At 38.3% G+C, this 22,560-nt stretch overlaps 1 pseudogene; it reads left to right on the top strand.

Moving 5' to 3' along the window:
* The first annotated feature begins 19,393 nt into the window (after nucleotides 1–19,393).
* Nucleotides 19,394–19,593, top strand: LOC126751833 (small nucleolar RNA U3; annotated as a pseudogene).
* Nucleotides 19,594–22,560: the final 2,967 nt, after the last annotated feature.

The raw sequence follows: 22,560 nt of genomic DNA, 5'->3' as shown, positions 1-22,560 counted from the left end.
TTTCTAGGTGTATGAGGCCTTAAGGTATTAATCCCATTCAACCTATTTTTGACACACAGACAAATATTATCGGAAAGGAATTTTCTCTGAATCCAATTATATATCTCACACTTTGACCGATATTTTCTGTCAAAAGTCAACTATGTATATGTGTTGAGGTCCGCAGCTTCGGCACCTAAGGACTTGAACAGTTTTGGTTGGATTTGGACAACTTTTTGTCATAGTGCAAGAATGCAAATGTTTAAGAACTGTGATGTGTTTGATAAAAGAAAAGTACACTTATCTAAAATTTATTTCATTTATAATTTGTATTTAAGATAAAATCAGTATTTGATTGAAAACTTGTATACAAGTACTGCATAGACAAACTTTACTTGTAAGACATAGCCGTAGCCATAGTACTTTTATTGAGTAGTTGAAAAAGACTTTTCGTATTTTCTCAATAGATGTCGTTGCAATCGTATATCTCCAGTGCTACTAATCACATTGTGTCATACCATATAGTGTTGGAAAGATGCGATTTTAAGCTTCATTTAACCAAAAACCAATTAAATCCGTGTAAGTTCAATAAAAATCACAGCTGTTCAAAAATGCTTTTTTTTGCAGCAGCTTTTAGCTATTAACGCTATTTTATACCACTGGATTTTAAAATTATTCGTTCTCTGCCAAGATCATTTATTCATTAATTTTCAGTTTTATCAGGTTTACCATACCATATGTGAGAGCACGCAAATGTGAAATGTCATCAACGAAAATGTCAATTGCCATTCAGTAAAGAAATCAATGCTCAACAGATTTCTATGTCACATGTAGTCAGGGATAAAGAGATGCCCAACTTATTCCAGTGTGAGAAACGTCAAATACTCCTGAACTTTGACAGTTTCTTGAGTTCAGAAGATTTTGACATTAAGAAGCAATTGATCTCTCATATCTAATGAGTGATGAATTGGGCTTCTCCTTATCTCTGCGAGCTGCGTTCAATAACACTGGCCTACAAAAAAAATTTGTTTGTTTGGTTCAGCTCTGTCCGTATCTGTAGTCTGTAAAGTAGGTATTAACTGTATTGCTGCTACTAGATGTCAGCTGACAGCTCTGGTTTACCTGAAAGTCTTATTTTAATTTTTTTCCGGTTTTATTCTCTGTCAATCTGATTATCACTTTTATGAGATTAATAGTACAAATTTATTATGGAAAGTAAGTCGAGTAGTTGCAGTAATGATCCTGACAAGTTTTGTTATATATGCGGCGAGTATATAATGAAAAATCAACGGAAACCGATTAATGACATTGTAATTCGCTTGTATTCTGCTTACTTTGGTATTGAAATTGGCAATCAAGATAAAGCGTGGGTTCCACACAAACGAGATGTGACTGATATTTTCGTATTAGCTCACAAAATATACCTAAAATCAACTCTAGAATCTTAGGCACCACAATGAGTGTAGGCCAGTGATATTGGTACATTCCACCAATGGATGTTAATAAGAGGGCGAACCATCTTCAACAAAGTTATTGTCACAAAATGAACTCAGTAATTTCATAAATTAATGTTAAAACAATTTGTTACATAAAAGATACAGATTTTGTCAAAATTTTGACTGTTACGGAAAGTGTAGCTTGGAAAAGTTTAGTGTTGATAGTCGAAATTTTCGTAGGTAACAATCAAATTATGAATAAATTATCCAAAATATGCTGACATTCTTTAATATTCTGAGAGCAAATATGAGTTAGATTATATTCACAATCATTTGGATACATTTTCGGATAATTTAAATAATTATGGTGGGAAGCAAAGAGAGAGTTGTTCCACTTGCACGTAAAGTGAGAGAAGAGAGGGATCAAGTTTGATTAAATCGTTCCATTTTGGCAGAATACTACTGAACCTTAAAAAGATATTGTTAACAAGAAAAATATAGAGGAAGTACTTGTTAAAGACGTTTAAAAGTAAGGATATAATATACATATATAATACATCTCAATATTTCAAATATAAACTGATATTTGAAATATGGTATATACGTTATTTTGTTCCATGTTTTCTGATTTAGTAATTTACAATGAAAATATATAAAAAATTAACGAGAGAAAATCTTTCAAAATCATTGATACGAGTAGTGTCATGAACTGTGAGTACTTATGTATTTAAAACCAATCTTATATCTAGGGCAAAAAAACACTATAGGCCAGTGTAATTTACTGAAAATATGAATGATGTTACAAATGGGAAGAACAAATAATAAATATTACTACCATAATAGTTAGACTGCCTTAAAGAGGACATGTTCTGATAATACAATTAAGACTAAGGTCCGAAATAGACTTTTGTAGATATTGTAATTTTCTAAAACATCCAGATCGTTGTAAGAATATCTTTCAAGAACATACTTGATGCATTTACTTGATATAAAAACAATTATCTGATTTGCCACAAGGTCGTTAGTGAAAACCGTGGGAGTCATAAATAGGAGTTCCCAACCAATAAAATAAATGTATATCCTACTTATAACAAAAATATCAGGAAATTAAATGGAATACAAAGAGCAGCATTATGGACCCCTCTCATTAAGCCATGTCCGACCGAAGCTCTTAATATTCTCCTGCATCAAATGGTCATAGACGTGTTTACTTGGAAAGTCTGCTCTTAGAATAAAGGAATTAGCAGGTTGAAATCGGAAAAATTATGGACATAGCGCCATCCTGAACCAGGTAAACCTAAGTAAATAAAAATATATCCTCCTAAGAATAGATTTCAATATCACTGTCGGATAAGGTTACCCTCTAGACGTGAATAGAAAAGAGGTTTAGTAGGGAAGAAGGATACTATCTCTATCTATACTGACGGGTTCAAATGGACTGCGGAGTAGGAGCGGGGCTATACTCCAATCTGAGCATTTCACTTTCTATCCGTCTACCATATTCAGCCATCATATTCCAAGCAAAAGAACTAGTTATACAGAAGACCTATGGAGAATAACTACATCAACGGATCAATTCCAGTGTAGTTAACAATTACAACAAGGCTTTCAGGTCATTGGCAAGTCGATTCCATTTGCCCATAATTTGGGTTTCGGGTCACAGAAACATTTTCGGCAACTAAAAGGCAGACGAGTTGGCAAAGCTAGGAACCTCCTCAGACTAATCCGATACGTATGTAATTAATACCATGCACGCTGGGGACGATCAAATCTTTATATGCATTTTGATCAAAATTCTCTGCGCAAATGGAAATCAACAACAAACTGCAAGATAACAAAGCATATATGGTCCAAATACGACAGGTATGAAACCAAGGATTTTTGAAATAGATCTACAAATAGTATATACGGACTTGCAGCTACTATAACGAGGCACCGAGCTTTTGAAGAGCATGTGCTAAAAATGGGCCTGGATATACGAAAACTGTTTTCCACTTTCTCTGTGAAGGCAAAGCTCTATCAAAAAACCGACTCATTGTTTTTGGAACCTATCAGGCACCAAACCGTGAATGGCTGTCTTTACGGACGGAGCATAACGGATATACATAAATAAGTAATTTCATTGTTAAACTAAAAGAGAAGTTAAAGTTTTGGTTGAGTCAACAAGGAAACTTGACTCAATTCCCTTTTAAGGAACAGTATAATTTCGAAGAGTATCAAAATATTTACTCCACATTTTTAAGCAAAAATGACCTGTAAATCCACTAGATTTGTCTAGAATTTCAGATCTTTATCAGTTGTCGCAACAAAAATGAATGGCAACTCATACCCAAGTCTTCTTAAAAGGCTCGAATATGCAATCGAGTATGAGTTTATCGTACTTATAAGTATATTTGTATATGCATTCATAAGTCATGTGGCAAGAATGTCTCGCCATGTCAGTTGCATTTTAGGCCAGCGGCCGACCCGCTTAAAAACCTAACACATTCATACTTACATCCCTGTAGGAAAAAGTACAAGTTCCGACTTTGTTCGGAGCGCTAGACGTCAATGTGAGTTATTCTCCATACACATAAGAAAGAATACATAAGAATTGAGAAGTCTTACCTTTGGATGAACTTAAGAGTGTAAATGTTCTCTATCAGCAAAGCTTGTGCGTATGGTACTTCGAACTATAAATGGTGGATAGAGAAGTTAAAGTGTTGACATCGAATCTTTCAGATGTGAGTTGAAGTTATGGTAAGTGATTGTTCCATTCTCTACCGCGAGCATAATGTTATTTTAGAATCTGTGGAGTTCTGCAAAAATATTTTGAGATCAGACATTTGACGTTTTCGAAACTTGTTTTTTATGAAATAAAATTCGTCTGAATATACGAGTATATAATGCGTTTTCCTACGGGAATGAAATTGCAGACCTATGAATGCATGTAAGCATAGGCAAACACACTTATGTAACCATATGAATACGTACATAGATGCTAGTCGTAGCATTGCAAATCGTGCTTTAGTATAATTCCGAAGAGCATTTATGTCATTGAAAACCGAAACGCCTCTCGAACGGAATTGTTATTACCACTTATGGCCTGTCGTCTGCCAGCAACAACGTCAACAACAACCATATCATCAGACAAAACAAGTACAATAACAAGCGAATGGTGCATCCATCGAAAGCCAAGCCATTGAATGGCGCATTGAAGGTCCAAATGGATTCGACGAACACAATAGTGTCAGCGCATATGCACTTATTTCCATATGAATGCACTTTCTAGTAAGCGACGAAACATGGATAGGATACATGCACTTACTAATAAAACACTAGTAATCGGAAATGTGTGTCCATAGCCATTCTTATGCAACCACTCAGAGATCGTAAAAATCCCAATAATTGCCAGCAACCCACATCTTCAACAGCACAAAATCCGTAAATTTGCAACCGCAAAAGAAAATGAGTTTGTAGTAACTCAGAAAATAAAATATTTTAAAGCTGAAAGTTGTGTCACTGTACTAAATCAAGTTCACAAATAATATCTTGGACATAGTTAGTATGTAGTTCAAGAACGCATTTTAGCAAGGGAACTTGGTATTATGCGATAGTAGGGTTCCGTTAGCTTAATTTTAGATCCAACTTCTTTTTCTTGTTCTTACATTAGAATGTTTCAAATAGTTTTTTGAAATCGATCACCCGACATTTGTTCTGTAACATACCCATTTATATTATTTGGGATAACAAGGTTTGAAGATAATGTAAGAACTATCACTATTAAACACCCTTTAAACATAACTCACTATATTTATTTAACACCCCTTTCTCTATGGTCGGATGTTGTTGAAACAGCTAATGAAACTAAATGAGTTTAAGATGTCCGCTGAAATCTGACGATTGGTAGAAATCAGCTTCAAAACTGTGCGCGTACATTTTTATACGAAATCGGATTGGCGCGCAGATTGGAAGTTTAAAAGTAAAGCTGTTCAATGCGAGAAAACAGTTTTGCAATGTTTTTCGTTTGCATGGTGGTCTCATTTCATTGTAGAACAATATTTAGAATACCCGCTAATTATATTTTCAAGGGAAAAATTATGACGGGAATTCCCTAATTCATCAGAATATATTCAATTCCCTATATTCCTTATCGATCGGGAAGTATTAAATATCCGTATTTTTTACGACCTGTAATTTTTCTATTTCTCACAAAACATTAATTAATTAAATACATTTTACAGTTACGAAAAATAATGCAAAGCTTGCACCAGCGGTAAGGTGCCTTCTTCATTACTCGTCGTCTTCTCGCCTACCAAAAATCGGTTTGGGCGAAGTAAAATATTATTTATTTGAGGAGTCCATGTCTTTCCTTTTAACTTGCCTAAGCACAAATAAAATTACCAAATTAAAAAGCAAACGCGCGGAATACAGCGCTAAATCTCGCATCCTCTCTGCAGGCTCCCTAAGACCTACATATAACATAAGTCAATAATATACGAAATATGTTTGTAGTCCATTTAAGTTTTTTACGGCAAATTAGAAGATTTTTAAATATTCGGTTATATCCAAACCAAGTCCTTTCTAACTTGTTTTGCCTACCTAATATAGTGATGTTTCGCAACACTTTAATAAAATTTTAATATTCTTCTATCCCTAATGCAAGGCTTTCCAATAAGCGTGATATAATTTCTTAAAAAAAAAAAAATACACTAATAGGTGAATGTAATGGTTGCTCATGAATAATTTGTGGATTTTCTTCGCACCAGAATCGATAGTTTTGTTTATTTTCCGCAACACTCAAATGCAATTTTGGCTCAGAAGATGATGAAAATGTGGTTTGAGACTATCCAAATTCTAGAAAACGTCTTGGAATTGACAAATGGGTGTCTGCAGCAACACTTGCCTGAACGGCAGCAATATTTTCATTACTTTGAACAGTTCTATATATAGTATACCTGTAGATCAATACGAAATTCTTGTAAATGTTCCTATATAAGTATATGGGCGGAAGGGATTATTTTGATCAGATTCCACCCAGTTTTGGTATTAGAATATTATTACCAGAAATATAGTTTCTATGAATTTCATTAAGAAATAGATTGATTAATGTATGTGGCGACTTGCACAACACATCTTTAAATTTTTTTAATTCATGCATTGATAGGTTAATACTAATCTCATTTATATTAGTACAACTAAAGGACAAGTTATCCTACATTCTACTTTACATTCTTTACATTGTTGTCCTATAAGTTACAGTACTTTTTTCTCTCTTACATACATTAATTAAGCTATCATAATAATGCAATACCTATTGATATCAGCATTGTCGATCACCGTTATCTAAATAAGCTGCTACTATAAGCTTTAAGATATTAAATTCTAAGCTAAGCATGTCAGTTAGATTTTGGTTACCACGTTGTCCAGACGTGTATTAATAAACTAGTACTGCACATATATACGATATAAAGTAAATCGGTTATTCATATATTAGGTATTTGGTGACTAAGGGAAGTATTGTCCTGATTTCTTACATTTGGACAAGAAGATATACTATTATTGAAAACAGATTATTTCTTAATTTCACTAATATTTCTACATATTGAGCAATAAATGCGGTGTAAGGTTGGTAGGTAGGCAGTTAGCGCTAAACAGCCATTATGATACACTATTCGTAAGACCTTTCGTTTCATTGTTATGTGCAAACCATTTGGTACCCTCAATGTTACTACTTAGGTCAGGTTTGGTACCTGATGGGTTCCAAGAGTTCTATATCGGGATTGTGATAGATCTGGGCATTCGCAGAGGAAGTATAGTAGCGTGTCCGTACTACCCTCGCCTTTGCAGTTGCGACAAATATCGTTATGAAGCATTCCCATTTTTAACGCGTGCTCTCCAAATAGCCAATGCCCCGTTATAGTACCTGTGAGTCTATATAAGTATGCTTTTCATGGACCTACTTAATAAGTCATTTGTTCTTTTTTGTCATATTTTGACCATATCTGTTTAGCTATCTTACATTGGGTTGTAGGATTCCATCTGTTCTGAGCTATTTGTTCAAACTGCGTATTCAGCTCTAAGGTAAAATTAAAATTTTTTTTGCATTTATTTTTATTTTTTTTCTGAACGACCAATATGTCGAGAATATTATGTGCAAATTTTAAGTCAATTACAGTCATACTAGCGGAGTTACAGCGTTTAACGACCGACCGTGATACCTGACTTTGAAACTTCAAATCAATTTTCCCGAAAACGTTATTTTTGAAGTTCATGAACATTAGAACTCAAAATCTACTGAACCAATCCTTTTGAAAATTTGAACATTACCTCTTCACATAAAAGAACAGGTAATCAGATGGAGTTTTTTTCATTTTTTTTACAATTTTTTGTTAACAAATTAACTGCGATTGTTTTAGCTAAAATCGCGCTCTTTACTTCCCAGTGCTGCAAAAAATATAAAAAAGCTCGTTCTGATTACCTCGAGAAATACATCTCCTTTAAAACGCTTATAAATTTGTTTGTTTCAGATGAACCGGTAACGAGTTATAATATTCACTGCTAAACCACTTTTTTTTAAGGCGCTGCTAGAGATTCACCGTCACAGGCTTATTTATTAACATTTTTCATTGAAAATTTTTTTTTAATATACTTCAAAAGTTGTACAATAATATGTTCTTAAATTTAATAAAATTATATTACTCATGTCGCCGCAAACAAAAAATAAAAATATATCCTTTTGTTTTTGCCTTTAAAAACTAAGCTGTCAGTCGGCTTCTCTTGAGGGGCTAACTAATTTTGGATATCCTTAGCAGGTATGAGCTTCAATTTGAGGCTGTCTACCCTCCAAGGTTCAAAGAGGCCTGGTCCGCGCACTTATGTAGCTTGCAACCTCAAAAGATTTCAGAGGGGTCAAAGCCCCTCTTTGCTGTAAGGCGTTAGATGATGTAGAGTTTTCGTCTATTAAAGACGCAAGGTACTGCCTTTGCCACATCGCAAAAGTGTCTAACTGTTGTTGTGCTGCTTTTTTCTACTCCCCTATGCTAGAGTTTTTCGGCCAGAGTTTCCAACGTTTCGTTGTGGGAGCGATTTCTTTTCTCCGAATTTGTTTAGGTGGTCACTACCGCAGTTTCCCATTACTCTCTTTTCAAGTAACTCTCATACTTCTCCACCACCAGTGTCTGTCGCTTTATCTCCTTTTCATCGACTGAACCGCCAGCAGACTGTGTTGTAGTTGTTTTGTTTTTGTGTTTAGTCCCACCAGTAATCCGGAAAGGTTTGGTCCATTTGTCCGTAGAGCCGGTATGCTGCCAGAAGGTATTAGTTACCTCCGACCTCGTCCGGGTATCGGAGGAGACCGTTCGCAACCAATTACTCAATTACCGCGCGCTGACCATCCAACCATCAGTCTCGACTCCTTGGCTTAGGGTAGTGTTGGTGAGGGTATTCTGACACTTCCCACATTACGAAGATGAGCGTATAACAGAGGGTTTATTCATCCCTTTCCATTTTGTCTGAATTATGGGGTATCCCTCTTAGTTCGTAATAGGAAAGTGAGTTTCTATTTGGGATTGGCCAATTACTATTATAAGATGTGGCATTAAGTCACCCGGAAGTTATAATATTTATCTTAGCTGTATCCCCAAATGGACGAATTGGAAAATATTGACCCGATTTTAACCATCCCGCCTATCAGACAAACAGTAGCACGGAATTCAAGTCGTCTTGTCATCTACTATGCACAACACTATTCTACACTCTGCAAACTATTGCGAAAAATATAATGTTTGGCGCAAGCTAGTTAGTATATTCTTCAAATACGCTCGCCATTTGAGTATACTTGGTAATTTGAAAATAATCAGATTTCCAAAAAGGGTCTAGTAATAATTCTATTCTTTTTATCGTCTTATAAGACGGTCATTAAGGAATTCCCATCCACTTGCACTTGGTAACACGGCAACTCAGTTGCCCTTAACAAAGTCCAAAACACGAAAAAGTGAGAAAAGAGGAATGCCAACACGTCGCAGTGGCGTCATAAAATCCAAATTGCCTTTGAATGCGTAAAAACGAAACTTTTTAATTTCAGCTTAATAAAATGTAATTAAATTTCTACTCCACGATGCACAAATCGGCAGAGGCGACATCAGCTGCAACAAAAACAAGGCGGCAACGAACAACAGCTGACACAACAATCCCAACGGCAGCGTGGCAGCAGGGAGAACAATAGCGGAATGCATTAAAATGAAAAGAAATTTATAATTTTTGGCACAACATGCCTTTGTCCCTAGAAGTGGGAGAAGTGGTTGAACAAGAAGAGGAGAGAAAGTAATATTTGTAATTGTGAAGAGGCAGTGGAAGGATTGCGATGCAATCGAGGCGAGCCAACAACACAAATCAGACGGACAAACTCACTGAGGCGTCGCTTTAATTGGAAGGGAAAAATTAAGCGAACGAGAAGTGGGCGTACAACGCGCCAAGTGTGCAGCTAAAATCGTTTGCGCTACATGGTTGTTGCTGCCCGCACACTGCTCAGATTGCGTTCCCCATTTCAATATTTTCAATTTAATGCCAAGCACACTGTGGCAAGGAGCCACCAGACAGGCAGGCAGGCAGCATGCGGACAGGATATTAAAGTATCCTGTTGAGATTACAGCCCGAGGTTGTTGTGAAACCATACCTACGTATATGCATATGTATGTACATATATGTAGATTTGTATTTTCGAAGATCATAGATATAGTATTACCAGTGCCACGTTTACGCCGGAATAATTATGTAGTACATATTCAAATATATATAAATTTATAAGTGCGTGCACGCCAAGAGAAATAATCGTTTAGGTGTAAGTTTGCATGTTTTTGTTGTTGTAAGTGCACACAGTGAGATAGAATTAAATAAAAATGTCGGTCTACCCAAAATGTCTCAACCGTATGCCCCGTCGGCTGCGCAAGCGATGCCAATCGCGGCAAACTTCCATTGCAAAGCACAGCACAAGGTTCTTGCTATCGTTGTTGTTGTGCTTCCGGTTCTTATGTCGCAACAACGCCAATGACGGCCTGATTTCATTCAAAAACATATTTATATGCCCAGCAAAGTTCGGTAGAAGTGGAATGAGGAACAAATGTGAATTGACAACTCGGTATACTACTCGTATACTTACGGTCCTTACTGTTATTTGAAGTCGGCTGCAGTTAAATGTAACTAACATGTTTCCCCAAAGTGTTTTCGACATCTAGAGGTGCTAATAATTTAAAGTAACTTCAACAAGGGCATACATATAGGCGCTTAGAAGTTTTCAATTTTTTTGTGTACTCTACTTGGGGGCAATCTTAGCAGGAATTATAATTTGATACTTTTATTAATCCGGGAGTGCAATTAATTTTAATTCTGCAGAAAGCACAGAGAAGCTATATTAACTTTTAAATTGTCAATTTGAATGAACTGTGTGAAGGTTCAATGCAACCCAGGGAGGAATACTAACGCCAATTACTCTATTTAAATAATGAAATTTATGAAACGATGATATTTCAAATTTGCATGAAATTGAACTGAAATTGCTCTCCCATCCTAAACCTCAATTTATATACACACCACTTCACTCAAAAAAACTGACACACTATATCTAGGAACGGTCAATGGATATCCCCCTACTCGAAGACACCAACACACTCAACAGCGAAGAAGACAACACACATTAATACACCACATATTAAACTAACAAAAGTGATTAGATGATAGCCTCCACAAAACACTCCGTTCTATACAGGGCTGCACGAAGTTACATCCAAATTCGACACCAGCATTCCAACGCATACAACTTCAACTATATACAATCGCGATCCTGCACCTTGTTTTCATCCGGACATGGATTCGTCCGCTCGTCGTTGATCCCACGTCTAAAACATTCACATTTTTCTTCCAAATTTTTTCTCCCCATACTAAATTCAGTGGTGTGTGCAATATTAAAATTCAATTAAAGTGGGAAATCGGAACTATCCCCCCTTTGAAGTAATGATAAAAGTTTCCGGGAAATACATCTTATGGATTTTTCTGACTTCACTTTAATTTTTGTAAATTCATTAACTTTAATAAAAGATCCAGATAAAAATACCATCAAATAAATTTTGTGATAGGCAAAGATGACCCTCCACTAATTTAAATTAGATGAGTCAGCATGTCACCGGCAGAGGGAATCAAAGTAAATGACAAAAATTTACAGTCGTTCTTGGACTGTGCACATTTCGATCGGAGCTCAAATACGAATTGTATGGAATATAATACCTCAAAATAGAGACTCAACATTGTTGTTATTGCAAAAGAACATGGTTTTCTTGTGCAACTGTCAACTTTACTTTACTAATTACCGTTAATTAAAATAGGTGCAAGCAAGACATTGTAGCCTGGGTAAAAAGACTGAAGTAAAGCAACAAAATGCTTGGGGAACAAGAACAGCGAGGTCATTAAAAATCCATACAATGACGTTGCCAAAGTCCGCAAACGGCTGAAGTTAAAAATTCAGGCCAAGCACACGTCGCTATTCTCGACGACGTTCGTTGCACAAAAGCGGACGCGAACAATTCTCCAGAGTGCAGATGACACGTCCGCATGCAAAAATACATAAGCGCACGCATTAAATTGTTGCTCTGAGAAACACACAGCAGGGAGCGGCAGGCTCACAGCCGCGAAACAGGCGAGGGTTGGACGGCAAGTGTATTAAATTATAATTATTTGTGCATGACAAGAGGGCATGAAACATTGAAACATGCCTAATGACACATTTGCCACACTAAGCGCACTTATATAAGTAGTCTTACATAAACATACACATATATTCTATATGCATTTGGACAATGGAAACTACGAGAAGAGTGGAAAACCCTCTTTGCCAGCGAAAAGAAACGAAAAAAATATAACTTAAAGAGCCCACTGCAACATATGCGTATGTAAATATGCGGCGTAAGTACTGACGAGTTCTCTAATCAGATCGGATGTGGGAGCCCCAGCAAGTCGCCGAGGTATTACCGAACCAGTGGATATACTATAGTTCGAATTTAGATATATGTATATATCAGTAGATCCAAGCAGGAGGATGAAATGGTTGAAGAAAAAAATCTGCGAAACATTGTTTCAGAACACCGAGCCTCCCCTAAGAACTGTGGGCTCGGGTGAAATACTGACAGAAATTCATGCCATACAAGCTATCGCTCTCAAGTTATTGGTCTTAAAGTTACGCATCTTTAATTTGATTTTTGGTTAATATTGCCCACGATGGATGCTGTGTTTTTGATAATTAATCAAAAAAGACCCATATGTTCGACACACAAGATCCGGCACTCATGAAACTAAAAGAGAAAGCGACAATCAATGAAACATATATACATCATTACACACCTCAGTCTAATCAGAGGTCTGCTGACTGATAATCGCTCGGTGAAAGTCGACCAAAGCTTTCGGAAACATAATAGTCGGCCGGTAAAGCCAAGATTTTCGAAATTAACAGGAATTTATTCCATGATACTTCAATAAATAAACATAAGTATTGCTGAACGTTATTGAATTTATTTGACCAAAGATCAAAGTTAATCCAAATTGCTATTCCAAATTATTGCTATTCCATATAATAATCATGAGCCGGTATGTTGATACGCTTTTCTGCGAGTTTGCTTCTATTTTTGAAGACTAAAACAGTGGTCCTAAAACCAGGTAAGTTTGGTGCGCAGTCTCCTAATATCTTATGTAATACTGTGTTTCATTAGCCAGTGATATCTTGATTATTTTCCTTTCGTGCGTAGGAAAGCTGGGCATTCTCTAAACTTTTTCCTGGTGTATCCATATACCAAAATATACTTAGAATTTGAGATTACTGCCCGAACCTTCGATATCGGAGCACTTAAGCATGTAGCTGTCATACAAACTGAATGATCGGAATCAAGTGCTTGTATTAAAAATTTTTTATTTATGATGAGTATTATATACATAAATACAACCGAAGTTAACGTTTTTCTTGCTCTTTAGAGTTTTTGACAGAAAAATATAATGCTTCGTCAGACACGATTGTTTACATTACATTGAAAGTTTGGAAAGCTGTTTCCTTCATTTTTTTAGTATACAAGTAAAAAACGAGTTCTCATTCATCAGTTCATCAGCATACGAAAGTCACATTCACAAAGAATTGTTTACCTCCTAGTAAGAAAAATGACGAGAGCACAAATCCCACGTTACACGGTGGCAAGGAGAAGTGATCAGGATAAAGTCTCGAAACACATACTGCGAATGAGTTCAACTTTTCCAGAGGTTAACTAATTTAGGCATGAAATTTAAACTTTAATACCGTGTCAGAAGAAGACAATGTCTGCAACAGTAGCAGCAGGGGTGATTATGGAATTGTTAGAGAAATACGAAACACGACAAAATTCCGTGGAATCCGAACCAAAGTATGCGGATAAGTGCATATCGCAAGCAAAAAAGCATGTGGTCAAATTTCTGGCAGTGCAATAACAAAATATATTGCACTGCAGCATCTATGTATAATATACTATACACACATGCACGTTTGTGTGTTCATGTTCATGCAAGTTAAAACTTTGAATGTTGGAATTGCAGTAACTAAATACATATGTAAGTATGTATGTATATATGTATATCAGTAATTTTTGCGTAAATATATACACATATTTTCATATGTGAAATACTACATAGACCAACGTGTTAGCATACATACATATGTACATATAAGGCCGCAGAAGGGAAAACCGGGCTCAGGGTTAAAAAGGTGGAGGAGGAGGTGTATTAGCTATACCACTTACTACTTCAATGCTTTGCTCACTCATTTCTCTCTTTTTCATTGGCACTACAACCGTGGGTCGGTCTGTGCCAAGAACAAAAAACTTCGCCAGTTGCCTCCATCCTTTGCGAGGTTACGTCAGTTCACATCCCTAGTTCAGACAAGGCCTTATGTACTTGTTCCTTCCATTGAATGTCTGGGCGTCTTTGCTTCCGTTTTCCACCCATGGGTCTCGAGTCGAAGGAGCATTTCGTTGGAGCACCATCTTCCATGAGAAAGACATGGCCTAACCAGCGCATTCGTTGGATTTTTATGCTCTTAACTATATCCATGTCGCCGTAGATCCATCACATTTGTATGAAATTTGCTTTCTTGTTGATGCTGGGTGAAACAAATTTTTTTGTATGAAATCAAAAATCTGTAAATCAGTCAAAAATATTATTTCAGATTATATCGGAATATATACATAAATATAGAGATAGCATGAGTGGACAGTTAATAGGAAGACAAAAACATCCCATTTAACACATTATCGACCATTCAACTTCAGATCAACCCACCTCCTTTTTGATATTACGAATTTCAATTATTTTCAGGCGAAGTCTCATTGGTGTTGTCAATCTAAAAAATGAATATTTGACGGATAATTAGACAGATGAAAATTTTTAAACGAAAAATCTAAACCATTCAATTAAGTGTTTGTTCACGATGGGCGATTATTAAAATGGGCATTAGTTTTGATTTAAACTACGATGACAAAGATGTTAGGATCAAAACTGATTTGCTGGGCATAAGAAAATCACTGAAATCCATTCGAACTTCCTAACAGCAAGTAAGCCAAAGTTTTACTGTCAAATAAATGGCTTTTGACAAATGTTTATTGCAGATTCACAAATTATTCTGGTTTAAATAAGAAATCGTTTTGATTTTTACTAAATGAAATGCAGGAACGTCAACATCAACTTTCCTTGCTGTCAATAGTTATCAAGAATGTATTTTTAATGATTTTAACTGAAGTAAAATACGATATGGTTCTTATAAAACCAGCTTTTAAATACATATTAGGAACACAATATTTGGGAGCAAAACCCTTCAGAAATTTAATTTTACTCAAAAAGCATATTCCCAGGAATAGTAGATTGTATCGACTCTTATGTTCGAAAACCTTCCCAACTTTTATTTTTTCCAGTTTCGTGACTTTACTCCACGAACTCAACACATTTATCACGTTTACGTGGATTTTTTACTGATAATTGACTAAAATAGTTTAAATACACACATTTTTGAATAAAATAGTTCTTTTTATCCATTTTTTTGTTAATACTTTTCCTAAACAAACGCAGTTCAATTACAACTGCTTGGTAGTATGAGTAGTTGGTACTCTAGTCAACCCCACTGACACAGAGTTGAAAACTGTAATCCGAAAGAAAATTTGAAGTTTGACAGCACTTCAATCGAAATTTTTTCTTGACAGGTTGAGTTGAAAACCATAATGCCAAATTTCAAAACTCCAACCAAAATGCAGTTGACATAACTTTAATCTGCCTATAAGCACAGTGTAGCTTGTCCCCAAATAATGCCCTGTGACGAGCCCTTGCTAAAGCACTAAACGATCGTTCACCACTTTAAACAGAAACGGGTAAATTACAAAATATTCTCAAAGCAATGCAAATATTTGATGAAAGTTTTTCTAATTATCGAGCATTGATGCCATTCAACAAGGTGTGTGGACTAAGACGGGTTTCAAAATTTACATCGTAAACGTGCTTGAGGTGAATAGCTTCTTTGGAAAACAGGTACATCTACGGAATACTATTTTGCATTTTTTGAAGTTATGTATACTTCTTATACGAGTTCGGAAAAGGTTGCGATAGATTCAGGTTGCGCAACCTTGCTCAATATGAATTTACGCAACCTTGCTCAAGGTTGCGCAACCTTGCTCAATATGAATCTACGCAACCTTGTCTGCGAAGATGTTCGAGCAGCAAGCGAAGCGGTGACAATCGGCGATCGCTTGTTCGTTTCTTTCGGCACAGCTCGGCTTTTCTACCAACAACACAATGTTTCCATGTTTATGCTGTTGTTGTTTTTGTAGAACAATGGTCAGAAGTGGTCAGAAACGATTCTTTTACACATGACTCAAGCAGCTCACTACTTCCGGTCTTTGACCAAGTATCCTCTGGGTAGCCTAAGAACATCCGTTCGAAGGCGAGCTAAAGTGAGAAGGCGAAACATCCCCTGCATAGGGTTGTGCGCTGGGTTTGGGACCCGCCACGTAAAAAGCCTACCCCAATGAAAAATGACAAACAGCCTCGGATGAGAAACCCCTCTTTTGATGACGACCATGGCAAACGAAATAAGGACTACGAATTGAGGGCATGCACCTGGAATGTCCGGTCCCTTAATTGGGAAGGTGCCGCTGTCCAGCTGGTTGATGTCCTCGTGAAAATAAAGGCTGACATCACCGCCGTCCAAGAAATGCGATGGACGGGACAAGGACAGAGACGAGAAGGTCCTTGTGGCATTTACTACAGTGGCCATATAAAGGAGCGCAAGTTTGGTGTGGGATTCGTGGTGGGAGAGAGACTCCGTCTCCGAGTACTATCATTCACTCCGGTGAATGAACGTCTAGCCACAATCCGCATCAAAGCGAGGTTCTTCAACATATCGCTGATCTGCGCCCACGCCCCGACGGATGAGAAGGACGATGTGACCAAAGATGCCTTTTATGAGTGCTTGGAACGCACTTATGAGAGATGCCCCCGCCACGATGTCAAAATCGTGCTTGGCGACTTTAATGCCAGGGTGGGCAAAGAAGGTATCTTTGGCACTACGGTCGGTAAGTTCAGCTCCCACGAGGAAACATCCCCAAATGGGTTGAGGCTGATCGACTTCCCCGGGGCCCGAAATATGGTTATCTGTAGTACTAGATTCCAGCACAAAAAGATTCATCAAGCTACCTGGCTGTCTCCGGATCGAAAAACTACCAACCAGATCGATCATGTTGTGATAGACGGAAGACACGTCTCCAGTGTTTTAGATGTGCGTGCGCTCCGAGGTCCTAACATAGACTCGGACCACTATCTGGTTGCAGCCAAGATTCGCACCCGCCTCTGCGCAGCAAAAAACGCACATCAACAAACACAAGGAAGGTTCGACGTCGAAAAGCTGCAATCACAACAGACTGCCGAACGATTTTCTACTCGGCTTGCACTCCTGCTCTCTGAGAGCACTCGTCAACAACTCGATATAAGGGAACTGTGGGACGGAATTTCAAACTCCTTCCGTCCAGCTGCAACCGAAACCATTGGTTTTCGGAAAGTGTCAAAAGAACAGCTGGTACGACGAGGAGTGCCGTGTCGCATTTGCGGAGAGAAAACAGGCTGCCTACCGGTGGATTACAGAAGGTTTCGCAACGTTACGATCGACCACAACACAGCAACAGTGAATGCACAACGCCAGGAGAAGGCGAACCCGATTCCCCAATCGACGACGACGGAGCCGACGTTCCATTGCCCGATCATGAAGAAGTTCGAATAGCAATTACCCGTCTAAAGAACAACAAAGCAGTGGGGCCGATGGATTACCGGCCGAGCTATTCAAACACGGCGGCGAAGAACTAATAAGGAGCATCCATCAGCTTCTTTGTAAAATATGGTCGGACGAAAACATGCCCATTGATTGGAATTTAAGTGTGCTATGCCCAATCCATAAAAAAGGAGACCCCACAATCTGCGCCAACTACCGTGGGATTAGCCTCCTCAACATCGCATATAAGGTTCTATCGAGTCCACCGTCAACAAACTGATCGGACCTTATCAGTGTGGCTTTAGCCCTGGAAAATCAACAACCGACCAGATATTCACCATGCGACAAATCTTGGAAAAGACCCGTGAAAGGAGAATCGACACACACCACCTCTTCGTCGATTTCAAAGCTGCTTTCGACGGCACGAAAAGGAGCTGCCTTTATGCCGCGATGTCTGAATTTGGTATCCCCGCAAAACTAATACGGCTGTGTAAACTGACGCTGAGCAACACGAAAAGCTCCGTCCGAATCGGGAAGGACCTCTCCGAGCCGTTCGATACCAAACGAGGTTTCAGACAAGGTGATTCCCTATCGTGCGATTTTTTCAACCTGCTTCTGGAGAAAATATTTCGAGCTGCAGAACTTAGTAGAGAATGTACCATCTTTTATAAGAGTGTACAGCTGCTGGCGTATGCTGATGATATTGATATCATCGGCCTTAATACCCGCGCCGTTAGTTCTACTTTCTCCAGACTAGACAAGGAAGCAAAACAAATGGGTCTGGCAGTGAACGAGGGCAAGACGAAATATCTCCTGTCATCAAACAAACAGTCGTCGCACTCGCGACTTGGCACTCACGTCACTGTTGACAGTCATAACTTTGAAGTTGTAGATAATTTCGTCTATTTAGGAACCAGTATTAACACCACCAACAATGTCAGCCTGGAAATCCAACGCAGGATAACTCTTGCCAACAGGTGCTACTTCGGACTGAGTAGGCAATTGAAAAGTAAAGTCCTCTCTCGACGAACAAAAACCAAACTCTATAAGTCACTCATAATTCCCGTCCTGCTATGTGGTGCAGAGGCTTGGACGATGTCTACAACTGATGAGTCGACGTTGCGAGTTTTCGAGAGAAAAGTTCTGCGAAAGATTTATGGTCCTTTGCGCGTTGGCCACGGCAAATATCGCATTCGATGGAACGATGAGCTGTACGAGATATACGACGACATTGATATAGTTCAGCGAATTAAAAGACAGCGGCTACGCTGGCTAGGTCATGTTGTCCGAATGGACGAAAACACTCCAGCTCTGAAAGTATTCGACGCTGTACTCGCCGGGGGAAGCAGAGGAAGAGGAAGACCTCCACTCCGTTGGAAGGACCAAGTGGAGAAGGACCTGGCTACGCTTGGAATATCGTCACTTTTGAAGCGCTTACCACCAACACCACCATTGACACTTGAATTGCGTTGTCCTAATTATGGTTTGGTTATGCATGAAAGAAATATACAATGGATCGCCGATTGTTACCTCTTTCCTTGCTGCTGCTGCGCATATGTATGTTTGTATGCTTGTTCATTGTTGAAGTTATACTCCTTTTTCTTTCCTTTGTCTTTCATTTCTGCGAATTCTCAACTATTTTATGTGCCCTTTTATTGAAATACCCTGCGTTGGCCGCTGAAAAATTAAGGCTATACTTTACAGGATTATTTCTGTAGTTAGTCTTCAATTACATTTTTAGGAAATCGACACGCGATGACGAGGTATATCGTTTTATCTGACAGCGTGAGGTTTAAGAAGTTCATTTCTAATTTTGTCTTGTAGCATATTAGAATGATTTCTTCGAAAATCGTTCGCTTACAACGAATAAAACGACTTCTGAGTGGTGATTTTAATGAATGAATTCCTTTTGTTTGAAATGCTCTGCGTTGGCCGTTGAAAAGTTAAGACTATACTTCTCAGGATCATTCATTTCTTCAAAGAAATTAATGACCTTTAGAAATATGCATATTTGCATTATTTCGTTGTCATTTCCATATTCGTAGCAATAGAATTTCTATGGCATAAGTAAAGTAATGGCCGCCGATTGTCACCCCTTGCCGCTGTAGCAGCTTCGCCTACAAACATGCGTAAATATGTATGTATGTATACGTATGATCGTGAATACATATCGACGCAGATTTTTGCGAGAAGCACCAGAAAGTTGAGCAATTTATGATTTTTAGCTTTTGCCATCGTCGCGAAAAGACGACTTGTTGGCATGCTCGGGGAGATAATAAATTTATAAAATGTGAATTTAAGTTTTCTAGTTTTCTTTCATACAAAATGATATGCATTTCTTGGAATATCAGTAAGAAGTATAACTTCATCCGCGCGTAGGGACTCCACGCACCTTTTTTTAATTTTTTTTTTGCAGCTGCGTTGAGTACCGGACTTATGGTTGTTAAACCGGCCTTATTACATTACTTTACCTTTTTGTGCTAATGTAGCATACGTAACGTAAATAAATGTTCCAATAAATCACCTATCAAAAACAGTCTAATTTTTAACTACTCACTTAATTTTTTGAAAAATACGGGCCTTTCGAGAACTCCAGGCCAGGGGGGAATCGCCACCGACGTGAAAAAAGGAATAAAAAGTGATGATATATGTATAACATGTACTGCTTGCATAGATGCCTCGACAGAAGGATATTGAAAGAAATGATCTGCCAAATGAATCGGCAGCAACCAACACGATTGGACTGGAACCTTTCTTCGCAGTGGATCCGCACACAATTATTACATATGTACATAGATATTGGCTTCAAATCATCAAGCGAGCTTTTTCTATGAGGAGACAAGACGAAAATTTTCAACGTACATACATATATTATCAGCCTCCCCACAGTAAACATAGACAGCTTGTTAACCTAATGTGATTTAAAAAATAAAAAATCACTTTATATGAATCCTTTAACATTTATTCTTCTTGTTTACTGGCGTAGACACTACTTACGCGGTTATCGCCGAGTTAACAACAGCGAACAAGTCGTTTCTTCTTTTCGCTATTTGACGCCAATTCGAGACATCAAAAACACAATAGGGAGTCTTCTTGTTTGAAATCTCCCTTGTTATAGAACGGTTTGCAGAGGTCCATCCCGATCCTGTATTTACTTTACAGGAATACCAAGTCCAGACATAACGGCGTAGAGCAGAAGCCGTCTTTAAAATCTACGAAGAAGTGGTGTGTGTCCATATTCCTCTCACGGCTCTTTTTCAAGGTTTGGCGCATAGTGAAAATCTGGTGGATAATAGATTTTCCAGGTCTAAAGCCAATCCGATAAGGTCCAATCAGTTTGTTGACGGTGGGCTTCAGTCTTTCACACGCGACGCTCGATGAGACTTTATATGCGATATTAAGGAAGCTCATACCCCGGTAATTGGAGCAAATTGTCGAGTCCCCATTTTTGTGGATTGGGCAAAGCAACCATATCTTCGCCGCTTTGTAGTTCTTTAAGCGGGTAATTGTTATTCGAACCTCATCATAGTCGGACAATGGAACATCTATTCCATCGTCATCGATTGGGGAATTGGGTTCGACATCTCCAAATTTTTCACTTGGCTGCAGAAGTTTTTCCTTCATAACTTCAATATACTCACTAGATCAACTTTTTGGACCCTACAAGAGTATGCTTCGGTCTTGAAACCTTCCTTTAGTCGCCGCATCCTTTCGTAGAATTTTGGAGCAGGACCCCTATCGGCCAGCTTCTCATGCTCTTCATACTCACGCACTTCGGCCTCTCTCTTCTCTCGTTGTCGTCTCGATTTCCTCTTTAACTCTCGGTATGTATCTCATTTCACACGTGTTGTGATTGATAGCAACATTGCAAGACTGTCTGCTTTCTCTCCACTGCGACACGATAGTTCTTTTGCCTTTTACGAAAACCAATGGTTTCGCTTGAAGCTGTGCTTAAAAAGCTTGAAATACCGTCTAACAGTTCCCTTATACCGAGTTGGTGATGAGTGCATGAGTGCTCTCAGATAGCAGTAGGGCAAGTTGACTAAAAAACCGTTTCGTTGTGAAAGTAGCTTCTCGATGTCGTACCGTCCCTGTGTTTTTTCATGGGCGTGCTTTGCTGCACCGAGGCGGGTGCGTATTTTCGCTACAACAAGATAGTGATCCGAGTCGATGTTAGGTCCTCGTAGCGTACGCACGTTATGGACTTTGGAGACATGTCTTCCATCTATCACAACATGATCGAACTGATTTCGAACTGGAATATAGTACTACAGACAACCATAAAACCTGCAAAGTCGATCAGCCTCGACCCATTTGGAGAGGTTTCGTCATGAAGGCTGAATTTTCCAGTTGTTCTACCAAAGATGCATTCTTTGTCCACCCTGGCGTTTAAAACGCAAAACACAATTTGTACATCGTGGAGGAGCGTGGGCGTAAATTAGTGTTATATTAAAAAATTTTGTTCTGAAGCGGATTGTGACTAGACGAATTCAACACCGAATTTGCGCTCCTTTATAAGACCGCTGTAGTTAATGCCACTAGGACCTTCCTTTCCGTTCTTGTCCTTTACATTGCATTTCTTGGACGGTACTGATGTCAACCTTTACTTTTACGAGGACATCAATCAGCTGAGCATCAACACCTTCCTAATTTAAAATCCAGACATTCCAACGCCCGCTTGCAACCGCACTTCTGATGAACAGACGCTGCAATTAGACTAAAGCGAATCCTTATTTCGAATATGTCGGAGTGATTCCGCTGGAGCTTTTACTCTTTCAACCGAGACCGTCACAGGGTTGCTCACATTTGAAGCGTGTGCGGCGAGGATGCAAGAGTGGGTAAAGTCCTACGATT

Source organism: Bactrocera neohumeralis, chromosome 2, assembly GCF_024586455.1.
Source record: "Bactrocera neohumeralis isolate Rockhampton chromosome 2, APGP_CSIRO_Bneo_wtdbg2-racon-allhic-juicebox.fasta_v2, whole genome shotgun sequence".
NCBI lineage: Eukaryota > Metazoa > Arthropoda > Insecta > Diptera > Tephritidae > Bactrocera > Bactrocera neohumeralis.
Note: the sequence above shows the minus strand (reverse complement) of the source record. Positions and strands in the feature narration are given on the sequence as shown.